The 5,835-nt window shown below is 56.8% G+C and overlaps 1 protein-coding gene across 1 annotated transcript in view; it reads right to left on the bottom strand.

Annotated features, from left to right (window-relative positions):
- LOC132835313 (phospholipid scramblase 2-like) overlaps window positions 1-4,066 on the bottom strand; it is a 43,005-nt gene extending 38,939 nt beyond the window's left edge. The window contains exon 1 of the mRNA XM_060854758.1: window positions 3,788-4,066. The gene's annotated coding sequence lies outside the window, so the exon portion shown is untranslated. The remainder of the gene's footprint in view (window positions 1-3,787) is intronic.
- Window positions 4,067-5,835: the final 1,769 nt, after the last annotated feature.

Below are 5,835 nucleotides of genomic sequence, written 5' to 3'. Positions count from 1 at the left end.
GGGATGTGCAGGTTAGGGTGGATTGGCCGTGCTAAATTACCAATAGTTCCAGGGATGTGCAGGGTAGGGTGGATTGGCCGTGCTAAATTACCCATAGTGCCCAGGGATGTGCAGGTTAGGATGGATTGGCCGTGCTAAATTACCCATAGTGCCCAGGGATGTGTAGGATAGGGTGGATTGGCCATGCTAAGTTACCCATAGCGTCCAGGGATGTGTAGGTTAGGGTGGATTGGCCGTGCTAAATTACCCATAGTGCCCAGGGATGTGCAGGTTAGGATGGATTAGCCGTGCTAAATTACCCATAGTGCCCAGTGATGTGCAGGTTAGGGTGGATTGGCCATGCTAAATTACCCATAGTGCCCAGGGATGTGCAGGTTAGGGTGGATTGGCCGTGCTAAATTACCCATAGTGCCCAGGGATGTGCAGGTTAAGGTGGATTGGCCATGCTAAATTACCCATAGTGTTCAGGGATGTGCAGGTTAGGGTGGATTGGCCATGCTAAATTACCCATAGTGTCCAGGGATGTGCAGGTTAAGGTGGATTGGCCATGCTAAATTACCCATAGTGTCCAGGGATGTGCAGGTTAGGGTGGATTGGCCGTGCTAAATTACCCATAGTGCCCGGGGATGTGCAGATTCGGGTGGATTGGCCGTGCTAAATTACCCACAGTGCCCAGGGATGTGCAAGTTAGGGTGGATTGGCCGTGCTAAATTACCAATAGTTCCAGGGAAGTGCAGGGTAGGGTGGATTGGCCGTGCTAAATTACCCCTAGTGTCCAAGGAAGTGCAGGTTAGAGTGGATTAGCCGTGCTAAATTACCCATAGTGCCCAGGGATGTGCAGGTTAGGATGGATTGGCCATGCTAAATTACCCATAGTGCCCAGGGATGTGCAGGTTAGAGTGGAATGGCCATGCTAAATTACCCATAGCGTTCAGGGATGTGTAGGTTAGGGTGGATTGGCCGTGCTAAATTACCCATAGTGCCCAGGGATGTGCAGGTTAGGGTGGATTAGCCGTGCTAAATTACCCATAGTGTCCAGGGATGTGCAGGTTAAGGTGGATTGGCCATGCTAAATTACCCATAGTGTCCAGGGATGTGCAGGTTAAGGTGGATTGGCCATGCTAAATTACCCAGAGTGTGCAGGGATGTGTAGGTTAGGGTGGATTGGCCATGCTAAATTATCCATAGTGTCCAGCGATGTGTAGGTTAGGGTGGATTGGCCATGCTAAATTACCCATAGTGCCCAGGGATGTGCAGGTTAGGGTGGATTGGCCATGCTACATTACCCATTGTGTCCAGGGATGTGCAGGTTAGGGTGAGTTAGTCAGGGGTGAAGGTAGAGTAACAGGGTCGGGGAATGGATCTTGGTGGGTTACTCTTCGCAAGGGCTGGTGTGGACTTGTTGGGCCGAAGGGCCTGTTTCAACACTGTAGGGGATTCTAAGAAGGTGTTGGACAGAATCATCCAGCACGGGAAAACAGACCCTTCGGCTCGAACAGCCCGTACCGACCACAATCCCAAACTAAATCAGTTCCAGTTGCCTGCTCCGGGCATATATCCCTCTGGAACCATTTCTGTTCGATAACTCATCCAAATGTCATTTTGTAACTGTCCGTACATTCACCACTTCCTCAGGAAGTCTGAACCACACACAGAATAGCCCCCTCGTGTCCTTTACGGTAAAAAGCTTTCTCCTCTAACTTTAAAAATATGTCCCCTTTCGGTTTGACTATCCTGGGGATATGGCCTTGGCCTGGTCCATACACTCCCCTCCCCGTGACCTTGTCAACATCAGTGAGGGTTTGTCAAAGCCCAGGGCTAGAGGGATCAAGGGGAAGGGGGCAGAGGGATCGAGGGGAAGGGGGCAGAGGGATCGAGGGGAAGGGGGGAGAGGGACCGAGGGGAAGGGGGAGAGGGATCGAGAGGAAGGGGGGAGAGGGACCGAGGGGAAGGGGGAGAGGGATCGAGGGGAAGGGGGGAGAGGGACCGAGGGGAAGGGGGAGAGGGATCGAGGGGAAGGGGGGAGAGGGACCGAGGGGAAGGGGGAGAGGGATCGAGGGGAAGGGGGGAGAGGGACCGAGGGGAAGGGGGAGAGGGATCGAGGGGAAGGGGGGAGAGGGACCGAGGGGAAGGGGGAGAGGGACCGAGGCGAAGTGGGGAGAGGGACCGAGGGGAAGGGGGGAGAGGGATCGAGGGGAAGGGGGGGAGAGGGACCGAGGGGAAGGGGGGAGAGGGATCGAGGGGAAGGGGGGAGAGGGACTGAGGGGAAGGGGGAGAGGGACCGAGGGGAAGGGGGGAGTGGAACCGAGGGGGAGAGGGATCGAGGGGAAGGGGGGAGTGGGATCGAGGGGAAGGGGGGAGAGGGACCGAGGGGAAGGGGGGAGTGGGACCGAGGGGAAGGGGGGAGTGGAACCGAGGGGGAGAGGGATCGAGGGGAAGGGGGGAGTGGGATCGAGGGGAAGGGGGGAGAGGGACCGAGGGGAAGGGGGGAGTGGGATCCGAGGGGAAGGGGGGAGAGGGATCGAGGGGAAGGGGGAGTGGGATCCGAGGGGAAGGGGGGAGAGGGATCGAGGGGAAGGGGGGAGTGGGACCGAGGGGAAGGGGGAGAGGGATCGAGGGGAAGGGGGGAGTGGGACCGAGGGGAAGGGGGGAGAGGCACCGAGGGGAGGGGGGGGGAGAGGGATCGAGGGGAAGGGGGAGAGGGACCGAGGGGAAGGGGGGAGAGGGACCGAGGGGAAGGAGGGGAATGGGATCCGAGGGGAAGGGGGGAGGGGGACCGAGGGGAAGGGGGGAGTGGGATCGAGGGGAAGGGGGGGAGAGGGACCGAGGGGAAGGGGGAGTGGGATCGAGGGGAAGGGGGGAGAGGGACCGAGGGGGAGAGGGACTGAGGGGGAGAGGGACCGAGGGGGAGAGGGACTGAGGGGGGGGGGGGAGTGGGATTGAGGGGGAGAGGGGAGAGAGATCGAGGGGAAGGGGGGAGAGAGATCGAGGGGGAGTGGGACTGAGGGGGAGAGGGACCGAGGGGGAGAGGGACTGAGGGGAAGGGGGGAGAGGGACCGAGGGGAAGGGGGGAGTGGGATTGAGGGGGAGAGGGGAGAGAGATCGAGGGGAAGGGGGGTGAGAGATCGAGGGGAAGGGGGGTGAGAGATCGAGGGGGAGAGGGATCGAGGGGGAGAGGGACTGGGGGGAAGGGGGGAGTGGGATCGAGGGGAAGGGGGGAGAGGGACCGAGGGGGAGTGGGATCGAGGAGAAGGGGGGAGAGGGACCGAGGGGAAGGGGGGAGTGGGATGAAAGGCTGTGATGCTGTGGCCTGGGGTTGGGACCAAACGAAAAGTGCAGATGCTGGAATCCAAAGGGGAACAGGCAGAAGGAGACAGCAAGGCCAGGCAGGGTTGTACAGGGCAGGTACAGGGTCGAGGGGCTGAATAGCCTCCTGGTGTTCCCGAATCCTCTGTCTCTGTCCAGCTGAGAGTCTGTGCGGAGGGAGCGGGGAGCTCTGGGACACTGACCCTGCAGCCTGACATCGCCTGGAGCTGGTGGGGGACGGGAGCACACACAGAGATGGGAGAGTGTGTTGTTTTTATGGGGGGGGGGGAGGGGAAGGACGGTGGTGGAGAGCTGGGGAGGAGAGGTGGGGGTAGGGTTTAGATAGGCTCTGCCCACCGAATTATCCTCTTCCCCTCGCTGGGGGAGGGAAAGGGGGGGAAGAAAATCCTCCCCTTACATCCAAGACACACTCACTCTCTCACTCACTCTCTCACTCACTCTCTCTCACTCTCCCTCTTACCTGTTGAACATCAGCTGCAGCTGGGAGACTCTCTCTCTCTCTCTCTCTCTACAAAGAGAGAGGAAAAGGCAAGTCTTTTTGTTCCCGAAACTTCCTCCTCTCACTCTGCTCCCAGAGGAGTGACAGAGTTGTGGGTGGTTTCGTTTCTTCCCAGTCTCGCTGTACTTCACCTCTCTCTCTCTCTCTCTCTATTCCCTCCTGCCTTTCCTCTCTCCTCCCCCTCTCTCTCTCTATTCCCTCCTGCCTTTCCTCTCTCCTCCCTCTCTCTCTCTCCTCCCTCCTGCCTTTCCCCTCTCTTGTTTTCTCTCTATCTCCTCCCTCCTGCCTTTCCCCTCTCTCTCTCTCTCTCTCCTCCCTCCTGCCTTTCCCCTCTCTCGTTTTCTCTCTCTCTCCCTCTCTCTCCTCCCTCCTGCCTTTCCCCTCTCTCGTTTTCTCTCTCTCTCTCTGTGTGAGTGTGGGGGACCTCCCTCCTCAAAATCCTAATCTGGTATCTCCAATTCCTGGGACCATCTCAGGAAATTGAGAGAGAGAGAGAGACACAGAGACAAACACGCAAACAGAGGAGCAACAAAACCTGGGAGGGGACTCGATCCTTCTCTAACCTCTTGCGTTTTCTCATTTTTAAAAAATGTTCGTTAACCCTTTCCCTGCCACATCTCTCCTGCATTGTTCAGCTTTAGTCAGAGATTTGGGAGCACTAGCTCTGGGTTCTCTCTCTCTCTCTCTCTCTCTGTCCCCTGCCAGGCCAACAGACTTAACAAACTGTAGATTCCGGAATCAAAGGGAGACAGACCGGCCACTGGAAGAACCCACTGGGGCTGGGGTAACATCAGGAATGTGTAACCCTTCTCCAGGACCGGCCGCCAACCCGGCTTGCTCAGTTTGTCCAGCCTCCTGTTTGGTCTACCTTTGCTGAGTTAAAGAGACGTACAGCACAGAAACAGACCCTTTGGTCCAACTCAGCCTAAACTGTTCTCGTCCCGTGTGCCAGCACCCGGCCCATATCCCTCCAAACCCTTCCTATTCATATACCCATCCAAATGCCTCTTAAATGTTGTAATTGTACCAGCCCCCACCACTTCCTCTGGCAGCTCATTCCATACACGTACCACCCTCTGGGTGAAAATATTCACCCGCAGGTCCCTTTCCCCTCTCACCTTAAACCCTCTAGTTCTGGACACCCCCACCCCATGGAAAAGACCTTGTCTGTTTACCCTAACCATGGCCCTCGTGATTTTATAAACCTCTGACAGGTCACCCCTCAGCCCCCAGGGAAAACAGCCCCAGTCTCTCCTCAAACCCTTTCAAGTTTCACAACATCTTTCCGATAGCGGGAAGAATTGATTGGGGTATTCCAGAAGTGTCCCATACGGCCGCAACATGGTGTCCCCAACTGCTCGCCCACAATATTCTGACCAATTAAAGCAGCTTCAGGTCTCTGGCAACTGAAGACCTTTTGCACAGAATCCCTACAGTGTGGGTGCAGGCCATTCAGCCCATCAGGTCTACACTGACCCTCCGAAGAGCATCCCACCCACCATTTCCCGTGGCTAACCCAGCTAACCTGCACATCCCTGGGCACTATGGGTAATTTATCACTGCCAATCCACCCTAACCTGCACATCCCTGGGCACTATGGGTAATTTAGCATGGCCAATCCACCTTAATCCACACATTCCTGGGCACTATGGGTAATTTAGCACGGCCAATCCACCCTAACCTGCACTTCCCTGGACACTATGGGTAATTTAGCACGGCCAATCCACCCTAACCTGCACTTCCCTGGGCACTATGGGTAATTTAGCACGGCCAATCCACCCCAACCTGCACATCCCTGGGCACTATGGGTAATTTAGCACGGCCAATCCACCCCAACCTGCACATCCCTGGGCACTATGGGTAATTTAGCATGGCCAATCCACCCTAACCTGCACATCCCTGGACACTATGGGTAATTTAGCACGGCCAATCCACCCTAACCTGCACTTCCCTGGGCACTATGGGTAATTTAGCACGGCCAATCCACCCCAACCTGCACATCCCTGGGC

Source organism: Hemiscyllium ocellatum, chromosome 44, assembly GCF_020745735.1.
Source record: "Hemiscyllium ocellatum isolate sHemOce1 chromosome 44, sHemOce1.pat.X.cur, whole genome shotgun sequence".
NCBI classification, from domain to species: Eukaryota; Metazoa; Chordata; class Chondrichthyes; order Orectolobiformes; family Hemiscylliidae; genus Hemiscyllium; species Hemiscyllium ocellatum.
Note: the sequence above shows the minus strand (reverse complement) of the source record. Positions and strands in the feature narration are given on the sequence as shown.